Raw genomic sequence first — 26,968 nt, forward strand, 5'->3', positions numbered from 1 at the left:
AGCCAGGGGCTTGGTTTTATGGATCACTCTATGCTGTTTCTTGGGATCTCAGTTTTCTCCCATCATCACTGAGATACTAAGGGATATTCCATAGTTTCTTTTCAGAAATGTAAGAACATTAAGCCCAGCAAAACTAGCTATCCCTTTTCTCATGCCACAGATCCATAGTGGTAGAGAATAAGTGGGGGATTGAGTTGAAATGAATCTCTTTGTCATCAAATCTTCACAGGACATTCACAATTTTTGGAGGATTTTTGATTAAAGGAATGGAAAAGGATGACAGGTCTCGCGGAAGAGTTTGTATAAAACTGGTAGAAGAGGTCTGCAAATCAAACAAACCAATTGAGTCCAGTTCAGCTGATGGCCTGTGGCTGGATTTGGCTAGCAGGATCCTTCCATCTTCTCTGCTCTCATCCTCCTGGGAATAGGCAACACCCCAGCAGACAAATCCCATCGCTTGGACCTGTGCTTACAGTTAGGGTTTGCTGCATCCACAGAGATGGAAGAAGTGGGAGTAGTATAAGGACCACTGATATTCAAGGTAAGGAAAGACAGGTGGCCCAACCCCAGACATGCCTCTGAGAGGGGTTGGGACACCTCTCCCTCCCTACCTTGAATATCAGCAGTCCTTGTGCTCCTGGTGGCACTGCAGGCATGTAATGGGGGACAAGGAGCAGCTGCCGTGTTGATAAGGCTCTGAAATCTTCTCTCTTATGGGGGAAATGCCTGGGCTTTTCATTTATTTTTCTTATCATGGGCTTCTCGTCCAGCTGCACTCAAGGGGTAGGGGTATGTGTGTGTATGTTACTCCTTGAGGTTTCTTGGACAGGGCCTGTTATTCTCTCCCCGTTGCCTCCTTAAATCACTTCTGACTATCCTGGAGAGGAAAAGCCTGACTCAGCCCCAAAAATAAAATCCTTCCTGCCCCTTCCCCAACAGCACAAGCCTGGGGAGAGTTGAGGTGGGAGTCTAGACCCAAACTCCTTGCTCAGACCCTCGTCTTGCTCTATAGAAATAGGAGATATTATTTAATTATTTCCCCAGCTACACACATATCCTTTATACAGGTGGTTTCTGTACTTGCACTGAGCAGGCAGCAGCAATGTTCAGCCCCCCAAGCCACAGAAAATGCTAACTGTTCCTTTAAAACATCTGTACAGTGACTTTCCTTTTCCCTTGATCCTGCTTCTCGCTGCCATCTTCCTAACAAGGGAGTTGTTACCCAAAGACTTGTTATCCCTCTCTCTGCTGACGACTCGCCTGACAGCTCTGTCTGTATGTAAATTAACATTTTTTTTTGTTTTATTTTTTATCCAGAGGCATCTCGGTTTTGGCAGTCTCATCAAAAAAGCATATTCTGCTTTAAATTACCCCCAGTTCTCCAAAATGCCTCCCACACCACGCTTAAAAATCATTCCTTCTTCTTCTGATTGGGAATTTCAGCAACATTTAAGTCTTAAAATAAATGGCTTGTTTGTGGTTGAATGCTTCCCCCACGCGACACCTTTTGTTATTAATATCTGCACATCTGTTTGTTTAATTATTTGATCTCCTGCATGAAACCGAAAGTCGTAATTTTTTTAGAAGTTTGTGTGTGCTGATCAAAGAAAATCTTCTCACTTGGGGTCACAGCAGCTTTCATTCCTTTGCCTTTTGGGCAGCAGTCCAATGTCAGTCACTTATCATAAATAATCAGTTTCATCAGGTTACTGCGGAGATTCAGCCAATTGCAGACACGCAGAGGGTAAATCTGGCCTTAACTCCAGGCTGAAAGTGGCCTTTCAAAACTAATTTGGGGATTTACAAAACGACAGACAGGCTCTCCTTGTGTGCTGAGTTGCCTGCTCCTTGTTGTTGCTGGTTGGGTGTTTTTTTTTAATTGCCTAGTTAATATAATCTGACACACTTCTAATGGCCCGCTGGTGGGTTCAATAGGGTAGTCGTTTTCATCAGGTGCTGGTAATAGGGTAACAGAGCTTGGTTTAAAACCTGTTAAAGACGCAGCAATCTTTTTTAAAAACTCACTGTTAGCAGCTCTTCTGGAGCCTGTGCTAAAGGATATTAATATCAGGAGTTGCTTTGCTATAGAGGTTCAAGCTGAGTTCTGTGTGCTCTTGTGTACATTTGGTGAGAAGGAAACTGCCAGCTCTTGTGACAAATCCTGGAGTCAGGCTTTGGGATGCAGAATTTGCAGCTGAGTCTGGAGCAGAATAAACTGGGCCCCGGGAGAAAAACCCCACTGAGTGTCCGCAGAAACACCAAAGGGCTTCGTGTGGCAAGTCCAGGTCCCAGTCTGAGAGCAGGGACAGATCTGTTCCTGGCTATATCTCTTTGGGGAGAGGTTGTTCAGGGAAGAAAATCTCCATTTTAAGAGAGCATGCAGGAGGTGAGAGAGCCACTAGATAAGCCGCAGTCTGTATGTTTGGAAGGTCGGGTAGGAACTAACCAAGCATACTGTGTCCTTCTGAGCCTGAGCTGAGTATTGTGTCCTGTGCCATGACCATTTAAAGTATTGAAATGTTTGCTGTTTCTCCTGATAGAGTATGGTCTATTTAAACACTGCTGCAAAGAAATGACCGCCTTTAAATTCCCTGAATGCCTCAGCAGCCACTCTTGGCTCTATTTCTCCTTGAGGAGGAGCTTGTAATGATGGGGTGAAAAGTATAAAGTCCCAGTCAAAAGGAAGTTTTTTTTAGGCTACAGTTTCTTGCTGAAATATGTTGCTTCTTCCAAAACATTAGACAGACTGCTAGACCTGAGGAGGTTTCCCATTTGTGCATACTTTTAACTTCCTATTCTACATTTTGCCTTAATTCATATTGTGGTTTTGCTTAAGAAATTTAAGCATTTGTTGAAATTTCTTCTGCTTGACAGTCCTGTTTTGGAGTGAGAACCTGCAATAATTCTTCCTTGCCCCTTGCTGTGAACTTGCCTTCTCACGTACCTGAAGGGAGGCAAACATAGCTAGCTGTCAGCCCTTCTTTGCCTTTGCAAATAGGGATGGATCAAAGCTGTGCGTTAATTTAGTTTCAAAATGTGTACAGTTTGGATACAGGCTGGCACCTGAACTTTGAAGCACAAGCTCACTTCTAATTGCAAACCACTCCGGCTTTATTGAGGTGGTCAGTGTTATTTCACCAGAGCCTTTTGATTTTCATGGTTTCTTGGCACACATATTAGTAACTGAACTACCGCGTGTGCTCTCTGACCCATGCCATGCCTTTGTTACACAGTCTGTACTTTTTCTGCCTGAGGGTCTTTGATTGACATCATAAGCTAAGGGACCCATAGCATGAAGTAAGATGTGGAGTTTAGCCCTCTGTATTTTCATTGCAGATGGACCACACATACTGCACATGCAGTTTTATCCACATAACAACCTGTGGTGGGGGGCGCGAAAAAGAGAAAAAGTCAGGACTCTAGCTTCCAAATGGTTAAAGGAGAGAGGATATTTGAGCTGGTTGTTTCATAAGTTTTTCTGCGCCTGCCATGTCTAGTCACCCCCTGTCACGGCAACAGCCATGCTGCAAAGAGCACCAAAGCAATTGCAAAGGTGATATTTTCAATTTGCGAGGGGTCTGGGCTGTGGGGAACCCCTGAAGATGCTTGTGCACACAGTGAGCTGTGGGACTGCCCCATCTGTTCTGGGACAGTCAAGGTCCAAGGACAAAGATACCGATTTTCCTTGGTATTGAGAGTGCATTGCTTTCCTCTTCTGTTTTGTATTGTGGCTGAGATGGGAAAGCCTTGCTTGTGCCCTCGTATCACATTGCTATCCCTTTTATTTTCTTTGTGATCACCGCTGGAAATTTTGTCCGATTAGAAGAAACTTTTACCTCTATTAAGCCCCCGAATCTCCATCAAGCGTCTGATAGACTGGGCCCTAACGGCAGCCGCTTTACTTCTTTTCAGGCACCATCCATCAGGCTGACAGTGACTGCCGATGGGCCAGTCATATTGTCTATATTTCATACACAAACATCAGGCCTGCTGACAGCACTTTGCACACTCGGAAATTGCTTTTGCTGTGAGCTGAATTTCAACTAGAGCTTTTTTGCTGGCTCCATCTCTCAGTGTTTATGACCCTCAGGAGCAGAGGAACTGCTGTGAATAGATAATGCTGAAAGCACTCTTGTAGCACAGAAGGTTTCATGTCTGAAGTATTTAATGTTTACAGCAAATTTGGTGTTTGTTAATTTGCATTTTTATTCTTTCCTTAAAGAACTGTCACCTTATTCTTCTGCTTGTCCTTTGTACAGATGTGTGGCAATTTGTGCTGGGGGGACAGTGCTGATGGGGTGGGGGGAAAGAGGAGAGGAGGTGTTAAGGGGTGGGAAGAAGGCAGGGTAGAGTTACAAAATACTCCGTGGCTTAGGCAGCAATTCTGCGTAATGCTGCTTCGGAGCATGGGGAAGGAAAGGCTTCCAAGCAGTGTAGAGCTACCCCTTTGCTCTAAGTCAGAATAATTTTGATAGATAACCCATCGACAGCTTAAAAATCAAATTCAGTAGCATATAGGAAAAAGACTGTAACTAGAAAGAATCGTATCTGCTTGTCCTTTCCTCTTAGAGAGCAGACAAATTATTTTCATTACTGGAAAGGACAATTCCCTGCTAACAATACGCCCCTCCCAGCAGCTGAATTGTATTTCTTGTTGGTATAGAAATACTTCTGCTGGAGTGTAATTATTATGTTTGTACATATAGGTGGGTTTGCACTTGGATTGATACAAGGGACTGTGTGTTTGTGGGTAGGCCTGAGTCTTCATCTATACCGCTGTGCATGTTTTTACAGGAAGAAACGTGTTTGTGTTCACCTCTGTATTTATTTTCAGCTATCCTTGAGAAAGTGTGTGCCTGGGAATCACTCAGAAACTGAAGAGCGGATGAGGAGGAAATAAAGATGGCTGTTTAGAAAGTTGTGCAGCAGTTTCAGATGAACTATGAAGGTCACATAGATTAACCTACCCCTACCAAATGTTCCCCAGGCAATCAGAGTGCTCTGGCTGGCCAGGCGGTTTTATAAGGACTGTAAAGAATGTTCGGAGACATATCCCTGTAAAACCATCTCTTACCTGAAAGCTCAATGAGCCATCAAATTCAGGAAAAGAACAGCCATTTCTTGGGAAAATGTAATGTTAAGTGTCCCAAAATTAAACTCCAAGCCAGTATATTTTGATGTGCAGCTAGAGTAACCTATGTTCAAGTAACATTAAAGAGAAGTTGTCAGAGTAAAAATCCCTTGTTAACAGGAAAAAAAAAACCCTCAGACTTTTCCCCTGGTATCAGGAACAGCTTGTTATATGTGGTTGAAACAGAAAGATTTTTGAAGTGTTATTTATTCTTTCAGTTGTCCTAATGTTCCTTTGGCCATTTTTTCAGCTTGGAGAGAGCTGGAGACTTGACTAGTTGGTTTGTCTGCGTAAGTGCAGTAGATTTTATTGTCATGCTCTAGCTCAGTGATCTTCTGTTTGGGTTGCAAACTATAAAGGGTAACATTTAATCTCTGCATTCTTTTTTGCCAGGCCTGACTGACATTTGTGTTAGTGATTTTTGTTGGTTTTTTCCCCTACCCTTTTGCACTTTGATTTTTAAATGGAAACTGAACGTTGTGCCTATAACTTCCTGACAGGGTTAAAGAATGACACTTCTATTTCAAAAATAATTTGACTATATGAAAACTGTGGGGCAAAACTGATTTTCAAGAGACGGTATTTTATTGATGATATATTGTATGACCTTTTGCATCATTATTGTTGAGATATAGGAATAGAAGAAGTATTTCCTGCACAGATTTAACTTGAGGTACAAAACATTAAATACAAAGTAAGGGTGGTTTATTAAGTAAACAGCACCTTTTCAAATAACAGGTTATCTGGATGTTCCTGTTACAGTAACTCTCATGCTTCCATCCTGAAGCACAATGAAAGGGAGTTGTGTTTAGGTCTGCATAATCGCAGGTTCTTTGTAGTACAGCAGTTCCTGGGAGCTCCAGTTCTGATCAGCATCCCCTTGAATTTGTGCTACCATACACTATGAGAAAGTGAGGAGGTGATGATTTATGCAGATTAGACAGACTGGCATTCTGCAGTCCCTGTTATAGGAGTGAGAGCTGAGAGGAACTGAACGGCTTGTTCAAGGTCAAATGCAAAGCCCATGTCAGAACTGAGAAATCAATGCACATATCATTTCATGATATGGAGGCTTCCTGCCCCTTCCATTTCTGCTGGCTTGGGAATAGCGGAGGCAGGGCCTCCTGAAGCTAGCATTGTAGCAGGAGTATTATGAAACAACAGTCTTCAACGTGTGATAAATGAGCACAGCGACTTGGGAACCAACCACAGAAATCCACAAAATATCAGAGCACTGGGAGTTATGCTTCCAGGTAGCTGACACTGCATCCTTATCTCCAGTTGAGTGGAACAGAGCCAAAATTATGCATTCATATTGGAATACTTCTTTATATCTCTACCCCAAAAGTAAGGTTCACAGTGTAAAAGAGCAGAAAATAGCAAGGATGTGCAATAGTTTCCCCGAAAACCAGCTTCTTTTTATCTCCTTTGCCCACATTCATTAGTGGGAGAAGCTGGACTCAACTATGAAGAATTCCTGTCTCCCCTAAATTAAGTCATTATCCAGATGAAGTAGGAGAGAAAGAGATTAGTAGCCTCCCACCTCCATGTCATTTTTGCAGTTACAACCTCCACCTTTGCTCTACTTGAAAATAGGGTCTAACATAAAAAAGATTTCAGTTCAGTACCTGGAGCCTGTACCTACCAATTCAAAACCAGTAAGAGCAGCAGTCTAATGGACAGAAATTGACAGTGTTGGTTGACTTTTTCTAACATCCTGCATGACCTTGGGCAAGTTGTTTTACCTCTGGGCTTCAGTTTGCCAAGCTGCAATGTGACACCAATAACTTTAAGTTAATTGGTGAAGTGTTTTAAGACCTGCTAAAGATTAAAAGTGCCATAGGGAGCACAGGCATATTGAACAGCAGCCACAGTTATCTGTGATGCTTATTGAGACTTGTTCCGTTAGGAACATGGTGGTGGTGGCTGTAGCGCATAAAACAGTAGATTAATAGATTGGGAATCTGTCATGGGACCATCTCTACGATTTCACTACAGGAAATGTGATAGTGTTCCTGAGCTTTATCTAGCTGCAGTGTGAAGGAAGAGGAAGGATGCACAGCTATTATACAATGTAAGTTATGATGGACTTGACTAAGGAAGAGAAAGAATGCAACCACTTATCTCTTCTCTTTGATAAATCTGCACACAGCTGTTAGAATATAAACAGTTGTGAAGCAGTGAAATAAGTGCTTGATGATGGTTTTTATCAACTTCCAAACTCCTCATAGAGCAATAGGTGACTTTTGGGAGTCATAGGGACTTTCAGAAGCGACTATCTACCATACTAGGCAGCATGATAGTCTAAGGCAACAAAATATCCTCCAGATCCCCTTTGATGTAGAGGATACGTGGCAGATTCCACCTTGTCAGGGAATCTTACTAGGTATTGCTGGAAGGAAGTGACACAGTCAAGAAGCTACTCAACCTTTCTCTTTTCTCTCTTATCATGTTAGCCATTGGGAAGCAATTTTCTTTTGTTGTTTTGTGAGCCTTAGAGATGAGCTGATGATCATGGCCTTATTCTCTGAATAAGGAGAAAAGGTTTTAAGGGTTTTTTTCCCCCCTTGCGTGGTATTTGAAAACTATTTTCACAGGCCCTGTTTTGATACCACCAGTATCTCTAATATGTATCTGAAATACCAGGAAGTCCCACACAGGCTGTGTTCTGCTTCCAGGAACACTGGAACCTCATGTCTCCCTTTCTCTGCCCCCCGCCCCCCCCCGTATGTGTGCAGACAGTTAATCTTTAGAATTAAAAATAACATTTTAAATCTCCTGAGAAAATTCCAGTGATTCTTTCAGGTCACTCACTCCAACACTTCCATTTTAGTTCAATAATTTCTAATCAGCTGAGATCGCTTAGCAAATACACGTGGGAAACTTTTTTCCCCTGTAGTTAAAAAATAAGAATTTATTTCCGTGTCAAAGGGTAAGTAAATTTTTCCGCATTATTACTAATCTTTGTATTTTCTTTATGATTCTACAATAAATGACAATAAGTTTGTTATGGAAGGGAGATGTAAAAGGTATGTAATTCCCATGATTTGTTCCCCTGGAGCATTCCTGATTATTGACACATTCTGTCAGTTAAGATTTACATCATTGATTAGTGTGATTTAGAGTGTCATGGCTTCACATTCTTCCAGCCTTTCTAGCAAAGCAAGCAATTTAAAGTCGTTGCATGTAATACAAGATTTCAAAGCAGTAATTCAGCTGCAGTGTTATGTTTGATCCAGCGTTTACTGCCTACCTACTATAACAACTGGCAGTTTATAAACTTAGAGATTAAAATGATGAGAGCTTTAGAAACTCATATAACAATAATGAAGAAGTAGTGTGTGAATGCCTGTGATTTTCTTCTGCAGTTTTCCTCAGCATGCTCACGTATTTGGCAGGTATTGGGGATGTTCACAGATGTGTGCCCGATCCATGAAGTGCAGATCAGCTATCATATTCGATCAAGCCAGAGAGAGTTCAGAGTTGGAGGGTTGTTCACGTCTGTCTCCCAGATAATTTTATGCAATCTGAATATCTGTCTATCTGCAGTACATCTCTGCTCAAAGTGTGAAAGTGAACTGCATTTTTTATTTCCTCCAAGCCTCATAGTTATTTAGATTATCACTGGATCTTGCATTGTCTAGGGCTTAATATTGCCATAAATTATCACAGTCAGAAACAAGATACAAGTGGATGGACTTTAAGTCAGACTACGTCAAGCAATCCTTAAATTCCTAACTATGTCCTTGCTGTTCAGGAATTGGACTGGACCTCTCTGATTCTGCCCCTGGACTCAGATTTTCATAGCCCCAAATTTTCATAGTGGAAGTTGTTTAAAGGTTGTCTCAGCTGGAGCTATGTCTTGGCTTATCAGATATTACATTACTGCTGTTCCCAGAGAACTAAAATTTCCCCAAGTCCTTTCATGCAACCTATCTGTAACATACCTGTTGACATGAAAACAGAAGTTTAAAAAAATGTAATTCATAAGAAAAGTCTAATTATTTGTGACATTTCATCCATCATGTCCTAAGCTTCTCCAGAGGAAAGTAGTAACATTTCGTCTCCTTGACAGCAAACAACACACTGACGAACTGAAAAATGTTCTGCTATATTTCAAACTGCAGCATTTATGAGTAAAGAGCAAGTGCAAAATAAATAGCAAGAGTAAAGAGCAGGAACCCACATAAGTAGGGGGCAGAAGCTTGGAGAGCTTTCTAAAAGCTTTCTCTTGGGTTAAAAAACAAAACAATCCTTCAAAAATAGCCAGAACGTTTCAGGGTAAGCAATTTGTTGGATGAAAGCTATAGCAATACCACTCAGCCCAATCTGCATTGACTTTCCTAACCACTCCTGCGAGGAGATGCCTTGGGTGGACCTGGCAGCATAGTGCAGTTCATGGAGAGCTACAGGACCCAACTGAAGAAGCATTGGAAATAGGTTTTTAGGGTATCTCCCAAATCCCCATCCCCAAAACCTCAGGACTGCAAAAGGAGTGCTTATATCATCTAAAGGGAAGAGAAGCAGAGGAAGACTATGAAGCCTGCCCTCCTGATTTTTTCTTTTTGAAGATGATACCTGAGCACCTGAAGCATTGCTGTTAGTTCATATCAAAACTGACCTTGCTTCTGAACGCTCTCTCTGTGACAGGCCAAGTTAGGTAATTCCCCATACTGGCATTCTCTCTCTCTCTTGTTACTGCTAGGCTTCGATCAAGTTTTGGTGACCATCTGTTCATGGATCACCCACCTCTTTCTGCATGGCTCTTGTAGTCCTGCTTTTGGATCTAGATGCCTCTGCTCCAGAACCTGCAAGTGTCTCCCACTTCAGCAAAAAGAGAATCTCTGTTAGTAAACCAGATTCCTGCAGACATTCGGGTATTTAACTCCCGATTAAATTAATTTTAAATTGTTTTCCTGGGTACTCAGAGATCTCATGTCTGTGAAACATGCTGTTTCCATCCATTGATGGAGTGTGAAGGTCATCTGTGTTGGCATGCACATACAGCTCTTCAGCTGTTTTTCAGACCCTTATTGGTATCCTGTTGGCAGATCTCATGCTCTCCAAACTTCATCATTTAAACAAACATTTAAACAAACGTTTAAACAAAGAAAAGTGCAACATCCCAAAGTAGGGTATAAATCAAATCTTCCATCTGGGAAGTCTAATGAAGAATAATAATGAGTTGGAGAATTCTGAAGTCATTTGGATGTTCTTTCTTTTCTGATCTCTTGTTTTAGAAGAAATCCTTACATGCAGAAGCTATAGTACAGCATTTCTCTTTTTAACTCTGAAAGGCTGCGATTGTTCTTTGAGGAGGTTTATGCAGCCATTCCTAATCTTTCACAGGGTGGAGGCTCTTTCATTTCTATTCTTTTTCTTCTTTTTCCTTTTCTGTTATGCACACATACAAAAAACTCAGGAGTATATCATAAGCCAAGTTGTATTTTCTGTTTATTGCCACCAGGTTAATAACAGTAATGGTGCGAGGAGAAAATGAAGTGTTATGTAAAATCCTGCATTGCAGATTTTGGTGCTGATGCAAAGAGCTCAATAAAGTGTAACACTTTAATCATGGAGATAAAAATCACACAGCAGCTTCACAGTCTTCCAAGATGCAGAGCCTTAAGACAAAATAGAAGTGGGAGAGAAAGAGAAACTGACAATATTATTGAGTCTCAGAAAAGTTAGGGAAGAGAACAACCCACTTTCTTTTCTTGTGATGCTTTGATTCAGTCTTTGTATTCACAAGATAAACAACTGAAAATGTGTGTATATGAATTTCCTGGTATTAGAGAGAGCAAAATGCCACAGCCTTATACACAACTCAGTGACATTTACAGGAACCTGGAAACCTTTAAAAAACAAAGCAAATAACTCCCTCCCCATAAAAAACCAAAACAAACAAAACCCCAAGCAAAAAACTCACCACCAGAACCACCCCCTAGCATAGTATGATTATATGTATTGGTTTTTTTCAAGTAGGCAAGCAGCCCAGCACAGTTTTAGCTATGGTGGTCTTAAGTACAAATTCAGCATGCTAGCACAGAACAGGACTCGGTTTTGGATGGTGCTTATACTCTGCATCTCTTCACTGTTACTGAGCTTTGTGTCTCTGCTTCCCATCTGCAGTTTAAGATTATAGTCCTGTCACATGACTGTACGTACAGTTGTAGGTTGTTGGCTTGTGGGGTTATTTTGGGGGAGGAGGGGAGGAGGAGGAAGAGTTATGTGAAGATCTCTCCTGTACAGGGAAATTTGTGGATATAATGACATGGAACACTGTCCTAAAATGTTGGGACAGTGCTAAGGACTGTATATCTTTGAGCTGGACCTGTTGCTGTGAGACACCTGGCTGCAGTTGTGTGCCAAGTTTATTCTTCTTTGAAAAATGTTTCCAGCAAAGTCCCTTTCCCCACAACTTGGCTATTGAAAATAATATAAGGATATTATTTGTTGGAACAAAGACAAAAAATATGGAAATACCTAGTTCAGGGCCAAGAAGAGTGCCTCAGGTAACTGAGAAAAGTGTCAAGTAGCTTTGCTCCTAGTATCTGAAAACAGAGTAGCTGAATATATAGAGGGAATCTCTATGGCAGAGCCCAGTGACCATCCACCCACCCCGGAAGATGTTTCTTCACACCAGGGTGGTAGAGTGCCACCAGAGAAGCCATTCCAGAGAAGTTGCAATTTTAGCTGGTGCCTGGCCCTTTGGGGATCAGTTGCCATTACTTGGAGAGCACAGCAGCCTGCTGAGCCGAGTTGTCTAGTATTTGGGCAAGCAGAAGGAAGAGGGCAGTACCTTAGCTTTGTTGTGGAGTTTCCATTGGCCACATTCTGTCCCAATGCTTACATGTTTGCAGCCAGTTAGCACCGCCTGTTTCAATCTATTGCATAGTTATTCCCTTGGGTAAGATTCAAGGTTAATTCAAGGGTATGCTAAACCTTGCTGGGGCTTGAAGGTAACCCAGAAGGTTTAATGTTTCCACCAGCTGTGATAACAGTTGTGCCTAAGTTTGGGACTGCTGATTGAAAAACTCCTACAGAGACAGAATCAGTCATATGTATTAGTGGCTTTTGGTATCTGATAAACTCTGCCATCGCTGCTTACCCATGATATGCCCACCATAAAGAGTGCCTGATTATATGGCTGGCTTAATCCGTATAGCATGAAAGCTGACATTTTGTATTACTTTATATCCTCTTGTCCAGCTGAGTTCACTTGTGTGGAATAAACAGATGTCAGATTTGGACATTACGGGCATGGATGCCACAAGAAATGTGTGTAAATAAACCAACCCTTGTGTAGTATTGTTAGAACAGGTCATGGTAAGAGATGGCAAAGAAAAGGAATGTTTCACAGGACCCTGTAATATTTTCTTGGCAGATTTTCAGGAGAGCTGAGGGGTGAATCAAGCTGATAATCACTTTGGAAGCTAAAATCTTATCCTAAGGGTTATCTGAAGCAAAAACCTGTTTTTTTGCTGAGATATGTCTCTGTCCATGAACAGCATCTGTTTCCCCGTGGTGTGTTAAAACATTCATTACAGCAGCTGTAGTAATGACATAATGATCTCAACATTATCTTAGTGTTGTATTTCATATTTGGGGTAAAGGACCAGGTAGGCTTTAATTACCAGCATGTCTTGAAAGACAGCATATCTGGTAGCCTTGAGCTCATCCATAAAATTGAAGGGACAGCGGTTCTGGGAAACCTGCCACATCATGTCAACAGCCCTTGTTTGCTTTTGAAGATTGCAGGCAACTGGATGGATTTGAGGAGCTGCCTTTTTAAGGACAGAAACAAATAAAAACAAGGTGCTGCGGGTGTTAAGAAACAAAACCAATGTGCAGGCTGCGCTTTGCAGGGCAGGCCTTTGCCCAGATGCGGGGTTCATCTGGCGTCTCTGCTCGTATGCCTGGGTGTCCTCCCAATGGAAGCCAGGGAGCATGGCAGGAAACCACCCACCTTGGCTTCACATGCTAGGTCTGTGACTGGAGTGGGGCAGAGGCTTATAGACAGTACCACAAAGCACAGCTGGCCCACAAGGATGGACACAGCTGTAGAGATGTGAGTTTGGGAAAGGAGGCATTGACTATCTGTTTCTTGAGCAGACTCCTCAGACCCATCTTGAATACTACCAGACGGATAGTACTCAAGTCTCAGTGCTCCAGATGCAATCAGATGCTCCTGGTTATTTGAGGAGAAAGCTGAGAGGTTCTTCGTATGTTTTTATGGCTGTCCTGCTGGCTCAGTTAAAAAACTTTTTATCTCAGGATAAGGCTTAAATTCAGAATCAGTTGCTTAAGATACTCCTGTTCTCTTGTATTTTTCCTTTCCTTCGTCCCCACCCCTGCACACAGTAATTCTGCACGAATCATACAATTGATTCTTTGGGTGAGGAGACAATATATGAAAACTCAAGCAGCTGATTGGGCTGGAAAAAAGACAAACCTCCAAATATTTAGACTTTTTTTGCCTACCTGGATTGGTTCCCTAGATCATGACATGGACTCCCAGCAAACTGTGCCAGCTTACGGTGTCGCATGGTCCTGGCAACGAGTGGTGACCCATCTGTGGGGTAAGTGGGGAGGATGGAGTTTTTGAGGCTGTTCTTGTTGCCAGAAACATGCACGTGAAAACAAAGGGTGAGTATACAACAGGGCTGTGACACCTTCTGAATGAAAGGGCTGGCAGTGGGGGTGAATGCTTTGGAATTAATTAATGCAGGTAATGCTTTTAAGTTGGGAAGTGCTAGAAACACTAGCACTATTTATTGCAGAAACAATAGACTGTTGCTGTTTGTGAGGGTGACAAAAAGCAGAACTCGTCAAAGACAGAGGAACCAATATGATGATGGGTGAAGATTAGAATATACTTTCTGATAGTAATGCAGTGATTGGGATAGCTTCTAGTCCTGAGAGACTAGAAACACTGTCTGTTTGCAACTTTAAAAAGAGCAAGTCAGTGATTTCCTAGTGCTGGGTACATAGCGATAGCGCTCTTACCTCCCAGGCATTTAGATTTTGTGTGTGTGCCTTTTCCAAACATTTATTACTATTTCCTCTGCTTTTAAAATACAGCCAGACTATTTTTACTGGGGGTGGTTTGTTTTTTGTTTTTTTGTTGTTAGGGGTTTTTTTGTTTTGGTTTGGTTTTTTTTTTTGTATGGGTTTCTCTCAATATAACACATGAGAGACAGTTAAAAACAATCAACTTAAAACCCTACAAAGTGCTGACTGGATCTATGTTTAACCCTTGTTTTAAAAAATATGAGGTCACTTTTTGCCTGTGTCCTTTTAACACTATGGATCAGCTCTGTGTCAGACAAAGCCAGAGAGGGGCAATCCAGCCCAGAATTGAATGATCTGCTATGGCACATCATCTGTTACTCCTGGCGTGCTCCAGTGAGACAAAGTGGTTAAAAATGTTGCTACACCTTTGCATGGACTAGGGTGCATTCTCTGAGCACATTGCTTGCAAGTGTACTTGTTTGATAGACTCCGTGGTTAGAATCAGTACTCATTTTCCTTGCCAGGAAGAAAATAACACAAAGGAAAAAAAAGGGGAAGGTAATTAATGGCAAGCTTTAAGGGTCGTCACAGGATTTGCTTCTACTTCCATTCTTTTACAATGGCTTTAATACTGTGCAATTATGGACTTGTTCTAAGTCTTCTGATTTTCTCTTACAAGCAGACCACCTTATGTCTTAAACATCTGCAGTAGTTCCAGCAATGGAACCAGGGCTATTGTAGCACTGAAATCTCTAAAATTGCAGTGATTTTCAGTTGGATAGTGATCCACTGTACATCTGGAAATGTAGGTGTTGCCCTCAGGGAGCTGTATTTGGCATAATTTCCTCCTTGGGAACAGGACACAATGAGATCACAGCTTCTCCTGGTCTCAGCTGTTGAGCAAATCCCTGACAGGCCTACTAGCCAGTGCTCTTTTCCCCTTGATCAGCTGGGCTTTGGTCATTGCTGAGTTGAACATTGTTCACTAAATGAATAGCTCCCAGAATGTAAACTTCACCTGTTATCCTTCCATTTAGGAAAATTGAGAGTTTTTAGTCTTTTGTACTCTGCATTCAAGACATGAGAGGGAAAAAAACCTAAATGCCTCCATTTAAATGTAAATTTTCAGTTTTCACATCTGACAAAGTAGGGTGTTTGTTTTTATAAACAATATATATATAAATAAAAGCCATGGAATTGAAAGAATAAACCCCTCTCTTGTTGATATTGATATATTTTCCACATAGTAATCTTTAAAACTAATTTTGCTGTGAGAACAAGAACAGGAGATCGTTACGAGGAAATACTTTGGTCCTGGCTTGTGCAGCGAAAACATGCCATCTGCCTAATGTGTTTCATCTTGTGTCAGCCTAAGATGTGTTGTTTGGGTTTAACATGCCAGTCACTAGCCTAGAAAGAGTGCAGGCAGCAGCTCTGACACATATCCTGGCTAGGGCTCCAAATCCTTCCTGCTTTTCAGAGACTACACTCACTATGAAATAGGCCACAAGATTTTGGGCAGAAGGTACAGTTCTCGTCACCTACTGTGTCCTCGCTTTAGAGTCCGAGAGGCATTTGTGCAAGGAATTTAAGTGGTTTGGGATATATCATGTCACACTGTTAAGAAGCAAAAGCAAAGACCCAGCCTGAAAGTGGGTTATTTCAAAGAGGTCTGGCTGGTGGGTCTGAGGGGCTGGTGGTTGAGGTTGTGGTGGTGTCTCCCCTGTGGCAACCACACAGTACAAGCTTCAGCCTTCTCTGCTGTGTTAGGGAAGAGCTGGAGAAGCCATTTGGCATAGCATCACACAGAGACATGCACTTGAGTCCCAAAAGCAGAATAGTCATTCAGTGGAGCCCTCTTGGCTCTGAACTGGCAGGTCTCTACTGTCTGTCTGTCTGTCTGGAGGTGGCTCTGAACGAGCTCAGCGTCTGTCCCTGCTCCACTGTGCAGCGTGGACTTGGCTGCCTGCAGGGATGGGCGCGTTTTGGGGCTTAGTGCTGTGGTCAGGACCCATCAGTGGCCAGGTTTCAGAAATGGGCCCTTCTTCTTTATCAGATGTTTCCTCCTTCAGTCACAGAATTCTTGCCTGATAAATGGACGGTGCATGCCTCAGCTGGGTAAATGGAGCTGGTCATATTTTGTTACACTGTGTGTAATAAAGACTTTAGCTTATTTTTTTTTTTATTAAGAAAAGAAGGTGGCAGACAGCTTTAAATGTCTGCCTAAGGACAAAATGAACTGAGTTTTGTAGATAGCTGCTTTTTTTTCTTAATAAATAAATAAATGGAAAGATTTTTATGTTGATAATAAAAATAACTAATGCAGAGCTTTTTCTACTAGTGCCTGGAGACATGGACAGATGTGGGATTTTGAAGGGATAAAGAATTGAAATCTGTTGGTAGGTAGTTGCTATAAAAATGACTGTCCTTCCTGCCTCTTATTACAGACCAACATTCAACAAATGAAGAGTCTCTAAGAAAGCTTATGATGACGGGATCAGGTTCCAACCATCAGAGACAGCAGAAACCTCCTCCCTTCAGAGAAATCTAAAGTTAAAGGGAAGTGGTTGGGAAAACTGGGAGCTTCATTAGAGTATACTTCCCGACTTTCTCCGACTCACAGTGGGGTGTGTGGGAGTGTGGAGGGGAGGAAACTGCCAGGGAAATTATGAAGAAACAGAGCAAGTTCACCGAAAGTTTGGTTTGCCCATGAGTTGTCTCCTGAAGTTTTGTGCCATCACTTTCTGCCTCCAGAGAACTTTCACCACGCTGCTGTTGCATATAGTTGGTTTCTGTCTTGCTGTGTGGTCTGTTGTTGGAATAAGAGGGTAAACCTGGTTTTCCCACTTTTACCCTTCCGATTCTCTCCCCCATCCCACTGTGGTGGGAGGGAGCAATTATCTGTGTGGGGCTTAGCTGCCTACCGGGCTCAAACCACAATATTGCTTTGTAATGCAATCATATTGTAGGGCCAATCTCCTGAAGCAGTCAGTAACGTGTATCATAGACTTGGCTAGTCACTGTAGTGTTTGATGACTCAACCTGAAAACAGTATGTGGACCATCAGTGTTGATGCAGCATTTAGGAGAGCAAAGATCAAATGTTGATCTGATATATCTACAATTCAGAGCAAATTGCTTTGCTGTCCATTATAGACAGCTGTAACAGTTACAGAGAAGGATGCAAACAAGTTTAAAATATTTCTTTGTATTTAAAGATGCATTTTTATATGCACACACTTATAAAGGAGTAAATATACACACATAGAAGAAAAAACTGCCTAAATCTCTAAGTCAACATTGGCAGTGTGGGTCAGCTGCTGCTGTCTAGGGTGGGAAATATACCTTTGTTTAGTTATGCCCTGGTGAATTCTCTTGAGATTGTCACACTCTGATTATTTCTTATACCACTGTGCTAAATCTTGAGTGCCTGATGTTCTGCAAGACCTGAATATTCTTTCTGTAGGAAATAGTAAAAAACACCAGTGGTCCCCAATATGTGTTTGCAAGGGATACATTGTCTTTGAGATCTTGTGACTTTCTTATAGGCACAGTTAGCTGCCCTGCGGTTTGGTCTGACAGGCAGAACACAAGGTGATACTGCCTGCAGCAATATGTTTATTTATTGGCCGGTGTGGGTAGGGGAATATTGGAGGAAAAAAGTTTCAGATAAACTGATGCTGATAAGTGCCTTGCAAAAGGCATGATTGTTGTGCTTTCAGCTGTAAAAGCAGATCCTTCAAAAATGACCATTACATTTTAGCTTTTATAGCACTGTACAGATAATAAATACTGCTAGATGTAAAGCACAGAGAAAACATTCTGCAGTTTGGTGCAAAATGCTATGCTGATCTGTCTCTGAGTAAGTCAAATCCAAGAAAACCTATTCTTCCAGTTGGGGATGAATCTTGGGGTCAACAAGAGAATATCAGGGACAATTCTTTTTTTTATTTGTTAGCATGCTGTCCCTCCCCTCAGTAGCTATGTCTGATGTATAGTCCCTAATCTCTTTCAGTGTCCATGTGTTCTTGTTTATCGGCTTTATCTCTTACTTGGATGTGCTTGTTGCCTGCACTGAGTACAAGGAAGGAAAAGAAAGATGCAACTTGAAAAGGAACACAATAAGACTAATGACCATGGATAACTTCTGCTTGTGGCAAGGCTGGGCCAGGAAGATGAAGAGAAAGAGTTACTTTGCTTTTCAGCTGTCAGTCACTAGTAAAACATGCACAATGTCCATCCACAGCCACCTTCTCTTCCCAAGCAAGTAGATGGCCACATAACCCTTCAATGACACATTTCGTGTTGTTTCCTTCCATCTGACTGGGCAGGTTTGCAGCTTGCCTGCAGGTATGTTTATTTCTTTCTTACTCCACATGGGTCTATGTAAAATAAGAACAACTACTACAAGTCCTCTCATAGGTCCAACTCATCAGATTTTCTGGGTATGTTGTCAGTAGGCGGAAAAACACCCTCAGAGGCCTGTACGAGAAATTTTACATGTGTAAAATGAACCTTTATCTTTGATGTCCAGCTTGTAGTTATCATTGGTTTAGGGTTTCTTGAACTGAAAGCTTTATACAGAGCAGGACCTACCTTACAGTAATTTGTCTAACCTCTTTTTAAAGTAGGTAGTTTAAACTGTACAAATATGCATACTTTTCACCACCAATCAACACCTTAACTTTTTAGGAACTACAAAAGTCTCATTCTGCACCATAAATTAAGGTCTAACTGGAAAATAAGAACAGTGATGCTGCATCAAACCCAAGGTCTAATTGGCTCAGTATCCAATGACCTATTGCAGATGCTAAGGGATAGACTAAGAACAGGGCAAAGCTTTTGGCAATGTGTAATTTGGGGATTTTCTGATCAAGAAATTGTGTCCACTGCTTTGTGTGTAAAAACATCATGGAATCTCTTTCTTTGAATTTATCTAATTGACCTTTGAGTTCATCTGTGTTTTGGCCAAAATCTGGTGGCAGTGAGTTCTGCAGTATAAGTATAAGCTAATTTAAAAAGCACTTTATTTTGTTTGCCTTAGGTCTTCTCCCTGATGACTTTATATTCTGCCAGCTGCTACTTATTTAGTAAGAAATAGTGAATAATGCCATATATTATTTGAGAGACCAGAGAAACAGGTTGTTATAGAGTTTGATTTGACTACATGCAGTTTGTCCAACTGGAATAGTTCCTAGGAAATTAGGGGACGGGGAGTCATAGCCATTGTTTTTAAGTCTACCACTCTGCCTTTGTAATTGGAGGAGAGGCAGACAAAGACATTTCTTTGGGCCTTATTTATGTACTTGCAAAGTAAAGACTGTGTAGCTTGGTCAGAAGGTTCTGCAGAGGTATAATTAAAAGTTATTGGTAAAACACAGAACTATTAATACTGCTATGAAGTGAATAGTTGAACAGGAAGTCTTGAGGTTAATATAGCTTCAGGTGTATAAGCAGCAATTAATGATGCCTGAAGACATTAAATGACTTGTGTATGGTTACACAGCAAGCAAGTGGCTGTCTAAGGAACGGTACCAAGGAGTGCTAAACCCCTCAATACAGCTACTGGGAGCATTTCAGCTGAGCAAACTTTCAGAACCAGACCAGAGCCAAATTGAATTATCCCGTAAAAACATGGTCATTTACATATTTCTGTTTCGTAACCCATTTTTCTTGCTTTAATTATCAGAATAAGGAACAGTTACTGCCTCAGCTTCTGCCTCCCTTTCTGCCTCCCTTTCTGCCTCCCTTTCTGTCGCCCTTTCTGTCTCCCTTTCTGTCTTTCTTTTTTGTAGTAAGGTTCTTTCCCTCTCCCAAAAAGCTGTTGATTCTTTTGCCACAATTCTCTCCTCTCTTTTCTGAAAAGCCCTCTTTCTGTAGAGCCAATGCTGTTCAGTAGCAGACAAGTGAGGAAGTAAGGATTTACAGAACTTTTTCTGCGGGGCATATGGGGGGGACGTGCAAATGAGGTCTGAGACGGGCAGAGCCGAGTGAGACCAGCAAAGTTTAGGGTAAGGTAATGCCCCAAGACCCAGTTCAATCCCAATGCTTTATTCTAATTATTCAGGCAACTAAAGAATTCAGAACTTGCGAAGGTCAAAACCCATGTTGCTGAATGTATGTGCATGTTTGCTCCTATATGAGGGAGAGAGAAAGGATGAGACAGAACAATGACTGTCCTTGTTCAGACTCACCCTTCTAGTTTTGGCTTGAGGTCACGCCTCAAATCCAGAAGAGTGTATTTCCTGGTTCCTATTCATTTAGGGTAAAAATTATACAAGAATTGTTCATGCAGCTGACCCAAAAGTCTTGTCTAAACTTGATCTGGGTCTTAACATTGTCTCTTTGGCCCCTCTATAATTTAATATGCATTTGAACAGAAGTGGCTTCTTGATAGAGCCTTTCACCTCCAGGTCACCCTTTCAAATCCAATTCAGGCCTGTCGTGACCAAATGTTACTACCATCTGACGGCTCTTCTGTGTCTTGTGTGAATTGTTGGCTTCAGTCCAGTAGCTGGTGGACAGGTGCCTGAATTGCAAAAACTGCCAAAGCTGACACTAACTGGACGTCTCTGCAGAGGGGTCAAACAGTGAATCAGCCTGGCAGATGAATTAATACTTAGCTTGTACGCACTGTGATGCTTTATATCTTCAAAGTGCTTTACAACCGTCAGCTAATCCTCAGGAGGTGTTGTTATCTGCACAGGCAGGTGAGAGAAGCAAGCAGATAAAGAACCAGGATCAGAATATGCATGTTGCTGACCTCCCACTCTGAGGCCAAAACTATGAGTTTAGCTCCTTTCAGGGCTACTGATGGGCAGGAAAGCAGTGTTGATGGACGTGCTGTCCTTTCGCCGTATGTATCCATGGAACCAACAGAAGTCCTTTCGCCATCCTCTTTCAGGCACTAATGAGTCATGTCAGTTTATGCCTATCATTAAGAGGTATCATTATTTAGATTGAGAACTTGCCGTGTAACCAGATCGGTAAATAACTACTTTTGAATGGCAACTGGGTTGGAGTGGTTCATTCCGAAAGACAACAGCTCTTGGAATGTCATTGAAATAATCTGAAAAAAATGCATGAAGTGTTATGAAGAGTTGCTAGAAGGTCATGCAGAGTTAATGGTACATCAGTGTTTGCAAGCTGCTTCTGCAGGGACACGTAAAAGACATTGTGAGATTGTGTAAAGATGTCTAAAGAAATAAGGAGAAATTGGCTTTTGTGCTTCATATCAGTGAGAATAAGAGTGGTTCTAAACTGGCATTTTCCCTTCTCTGGAAGCAAGATGAGGAAACATTTTTTTTTAAGCTTTTTAACCTTTAGAAGGTTTTTAAAAATAGTAAACCACTTTTCTACTATTAGTTTCTTATGTAAATAATTGCTGTTGTTGCCATGGTGTTTACAAAGGTGAATGGAGCAGGTGATCCATGAGATGATGAATGAAAGGAAAAAGATGTTGTCCCTATGGTTACAAAGGGGTAGTGGTATACCTCTGAAATAGTGCTTCTAATAAGGTGTGGCTTACATCATCTGCAAAACTGGAGATGACACTGTAGGACTGACTTGTCAGAGGTTAAAAGAATGGCAGAGGAAAATGCTCTTGAAAGTATTTGACATCTTTTTTTTTTTTGGTGCGAGTTTGTGCTGGCCCTTTCGAATTTGGGGGAAAAAATATGGGGAGAAGGTAGGTGTAAGAAAAGTGATTTGGGTAAAATTCACCTTACCATGCATCCAAATCCAGGTATTTCAAGGGAAGCTTGCAAATGTAAACTATATCCAGATAATTTGAGTTCCAACTCATGTTCCCTTGTATAGTCAGAAGGAGACAAGTGGTGTGCATCCCTAAAGAGCGATTCAAGGCACTGGGCAGAGATTCCCTGGAGCTGAAAGGGCCAGGACTGGTGCTTTCTAGCTGAATGTAGACTGTTGAACATTTGATGCTGAATGGTCAATTTTAATTCATTTTGCTTATTAGCACATTGTGCTTGTGTTTTCTGGTTTTCACCTATTATGTAGGCGTTGCCAAAATAATTACGCGTGGGGTATGGTGTGTATGTCAAAATGAATATATTTGAGACCTATGCAGAATTTCCTTTTGAGAGATTCTGGACCTGAGGAAGCATCAAAGAGCCGGTCTTCTGGGAATTTCTGAATCTTTTCTGAACCAAAAAAGGCAAACTCCTTATGCTGTGCCAACTGTTGTAAGTCCATTTGCTTCAAACAGTGGCTTAGCAGTAAGAGTGCAAAGTCTGCCTGGAGGCTGTTATGTTCTCTACCACTAATGGCAAGCCATGGTTTTAGCAGCTTGTATAAAACATCTCAAGGAGTTTATCCCATCCCCTGTATGAAATATTGGAATGAAGAAGGCTTTTGGACGCTCTCTCTCTAAACCAATTGCTATGACCAAGAATTAATAAAATCCATATTGAAGTGACAGCTGGTGGACAGAGCTGGCTTCTTCCTGCATCACTTGTCTCTCGTGTCTCATGTTCTGGGCTCAATGCACATTTATCCTTTTATTATGGCATTTGTTGATTTATTTTTATTTATTTATTTATTAAATCTCTGTTTCCCTAAGAATCATAATTGCACTGTTCAAAATCTAACTTTGGTCATACGAGCACTAGCTATTAACATAATTCTTTCCTTTTGCTCTTTAATTAGTGACCTTCCAAAGGCATTCAGCTAATGGAATAAAAATGCAGACAAGTGAGAATATATTTTCTCAAAACTTTACATGGCATCATGAACCAGTTTCTAGTTTCTGTGCTACTTTGACTATTTCATATCTTGATGATGTATGTGAGCTCTTATTCTTTATCCATGATTTGTTTCATTTTTCCCCCTCCCTAATTTATATGTATATTTCTCAAGCTGCCAGAAACTTTAGACTGATTCAGGAGAACAGTGGAAAGTGTGTGTCACAAAGGCAGGGATTCAAATGAACCTTAGAGAGGAAATTTATTTGCTTATTTATTTATTCTGTTTTTATGTGGTAAGTGGCAAGAAGAGGCTAAGACCATTCTTTTCAAGGGAGAGAATGTTAACTGTTGTTTTCTAGGAAGTGGGTTCAATCAGTGTCTCTGTCAGTCTGTTTTGACACACGGAGAAAAGAAAGACCAAGTCTGCCTTTGTTTTCTCCAACTCTGTAAGCTGGGTCATCCAGGTAATTACAGCTTTACTTAAGAAAAAAAAATGCTTGTAAGCACAAAGACAAGACACTTGAGGGAATTAAATTGCATGATGATTTTTATAAGGCATCTGAATCATTTTGCATTCCACCTCTAAAGGAGAAAATGATGAGTTTAATATCATATTGTAGGATGTAACTTGTAAGTCTCTCAGAAGGCAGCTATGGCGTCCAGAGATGTTTGAGCCTGGTTATTAATTTCTTTCTGCTTAAAGGCTGAAGCAAACGTGACTATGAGACTTTGAGCCACCCGTAAATTTATTCCCATTCTTACTTGTAGATGCTACTGCATTACAAGCCATAACCAGCTTGGTTCTGCTGTGTGGATACTGACAGATACCCCTGTTGTTTAACAGCAGATAGGATTGGTTTATGTTTAAAGTGTGTTTGTATGTGCTTATGTAAATGCACACGTACATTTATTAACTTCATTCTCCCATTAAAATTCTCCCTATCTCAAAGAGAAACAATTTCAGAAGGTCAGCTCTCTGCTGATTTTTCTGAAATTCCCATCACTAGGTGACATTATATATTTAATAAAATGTTAATTCTGTGATCCTGCCTAAATTGCAGGAAATCAGTAATTATGTCAAAATCTTCCAGAGAACCTCAACTGAAATATGAAACTTTATTCCCTAGCTTAAATTTGTAGGGTGGCAGTGGGTGAAACAGTTCCTACACTTTAAGTACTTATGAATATGTATGACTCTAAAGAGAGAGAAAAAATACCATTATCGTTCAGGAACATATCTTCATTCTTTTGAGAAACTTGTCTGCAGACAAATTGTCTACTACTTGCTTTACTACTTGGGGCACCAGGTGGCAAACTTTGAATTTAACGTCCCTGTGACTGGGCTGTTATTGTCCATTTTAAGGCCACAATATCTTTGTGTCTGTGAATAAAGAGAATTTTTCCATTAGGAACTCATGTGTTATATTAACAGTGCACTGAATTATTTTGTTCTGTAATGGAGAATGCTCAAGATGTTTCCCTTTGATAAAATAATGAATGTGATGAGAAGAAAAGAAATGTGAAACACTGAAATACTGTTCTGCTCACATAGAGCAGTGTCTGGGAGTAGTACATCTAACTGGCAATTACTCTAGCGATGTTTAACAACTTACTGAATAAGATGGGCAATTGCAAATTTGGACTATACTTAGTGGGCAGGAATATGTGAAATAGAGTTCTCTGTATGTTCAGTAGGAGGGTAAGGAACAAAGACCAGAAAAAACAGTTGAATAGTTACTGTGGGCTGACTTAGGAAATAACTTTTGAAATAAGTTGTAATGAATGACTGGATAAATGTTTTTAAATACTTGTCTGGGCGATGAGCTATTGTTGAATGTCATGGTTTCCAAATAAGTGATCTAGAAGCTGAATCTTTAGGTGATACCTGTGAAGGACACTGTTCCCTCACAAATAACCATTGTAACCAGACTATTTGAAAATGGTTTTGATGATCAAGACAGATCTTCAAAGAAATTTCAGCACCCCAAAAGATTCTCTAAAATTCTCTGGAACACTTTTATCAGCAATTTTTTTAGCGAGAATCCTAGGAGAGTTTAGAAAATATTGTCTAGTGATACTGTATGAGACTGGATGGCTTGATCAATTGAATACTAAGCTGAGGCTCAGGTCACCCATGTTCTGCAGGTGAATTTCTTGCTGGATAGCTATGGAAAGTTATTGTAGTAATTTGTGCCTCTGGGTCCCTGTTTATAGACACCTTCTTTTGGAAACAATTTGATAACTATGGATGAATAAGTACAGTATGACACAGCACAAATCATAGCTTATGCCAGCACCTTTATTTGTGTTAAGACACAAATGATACTAGTTTATTGTTAGATATCTCACTGTGCTTCTCAATTACTTTATATTAGTAAATATGTCCCTGTAAAGAATTCTGTCTACTTGTTCTAAAATAAGTATGACTTAGGTCACTGACTTCTATGTGAAGGACATTCATGATTTACAAATACCCAGTTTAACTAGATTATCTCCTCATTTCATCATCAAATCACTGTTTTGAGATTCTACAACATGTTCTGTTTTATGGTGATATGCCAGTGTGCATCTGATCTCATCAAATTCTGTTTCTGATGGGGAAATTATCTTATGAAAAATAGTATTACTCAATCTTGGTTTTAATTTCTGTATGCTTGGAGAGAAAGAAAATCCTATGTGGTATTTCATCCTGTCAATGCTAATCTTTCTCCTCAGTGCTATACCTCCAAATAGCAGATGTGTGCTTTATTGCAGTGTTGGTCCTCTACAGCACAGCATAATGTTTTGGCAGGAGTAAACAATTTATTGTATTACAGTCAAGTACAATCAAACGTTCCTTTTCCTATGAAGCATGGTCAGATATTGATATTGCATTAGCTAGCATTTTAACATAGGAGAGGCTTAATAAGATACAGTATTACTCTCTCTAGGCTGTTTAATTAAACTAAACAGTCACTGTGTATTGTACATTGGTTTTCTGCCAAGGGAAAGTAAATCTGTATCATATTAGTTTCACATACCAAATGATGTTCTCCCCCCATCAGAGACTCTCTAGAAGAGCTGACACTGCTGTCACATGAACTGCGTAATACAAACTGCGTTTGTATTACATTGGACTGTCTTGTAGCTCAGTATTCTCCAGCAGCCTGAGCAAGCTTTGTGTGCAGATGAGACATGTGGCTGGAGAGCTACCTGTTGTACTTTACTGGCCAGGGTCCCTATTTGCCACCGAGGGGTACAGGGCTAAGCATCGTAATCCCTGTTTTGCTAACAGAGGTCTTCTCGATCCCCCTGTTGGGCTGGGGAGATCTGAACTGTAACCCTCTGGTCACCAGGAAGGTTCTTACTGGCCCCATGGTGGCCAGATGACGGGGTGGGCTTGTCACTGTCTAGTCCCAGAGCATCATTTGTTAAGGACCAGAAGTTGCAAAAGTTTGGGGAAACTCTGGGTAATCCAGTGGCATCTGCTCTGGTAGCACTTTTTAGTACCGGCATGTTGCCTTCTCACAGCTGTCGATGGCACTGTACATGGTGATCAAGGTGAACATTCACTCTTTGCCACTGATGGCAGGGGAAGTAGTATATATGATGTGGGGAAAAAGAGGTGTCCCTGGACTGGAGACTTGAGCAGTGTTCTCTTACAGAGCCTTCTAAAAGTGAATTGTCAATCCAGGAAGGGTATGGGGAGAGCAGGCACTTCTGTGTTAGGGTGTTTTCTTTTGAAGCAAGAGTTGATGCAGAATCACATGGGAAGCTACAAGCAGAGAAGCATTCAAGGCACTTGCTTTTGGGAGTTGTTCTGTTGAATTGCTACTACAAAGCAGAGTAAAACAAAAACATTTGCGGTATTTCTCCTTATAAACCGAAATAAACTGCACAGGAAATACTGAAGTCTTTTTTACACAATTTTGAGCCTGTCTTTCCTGGCAGAAGGGTACATCTGCATATTGCGATACAGAAGTGTGCAGAGATGGCAAAGCTATGCCCGAACAATCATGCTCTAGAACTAGAAAGTGCGTATTTTTATCAGTGGCACTAAGCCCTGTATCAATGCGAAGGATAATGCTTTGGCTCTATTTTGCACAGTGTCCTGTGCTGCATAAATGTTCCAGCCTTCT

The 26,968-nt window shown here is 41.0% G+C and overlaps 1 protein-coding gene across 1 annotated transcript in view; it reads left to right on the top strand.

Moving 5' to 3' along the window:
- Positions 1 to 26,968, top strand: part of AGBL4 (ATP/GTP binding protein-like 4) — an 82,367-nt gene that overhangs the window by 38,995 nt on the left and 16,404 nt on the right. The gene's annotated exons all lie outside the window — the stretch shown is intronic.

Source organism: Fulmarus glacialis, unplaced genomic scaffold (genome assembly GCF_000690835.1).
Source record: "Fulmarus glacialis isolate BGI_N327 unplaced genomic scaffold, ASM69083v1 scaffold38421, whole genome shotgun sequence".
NCBI classification, from domain to species: Eukaryota; Metazoa; Chordata; class Aves; order Procellariiformes; family Procellariidae; genus Fulmarus; species Fulmarus glacialis.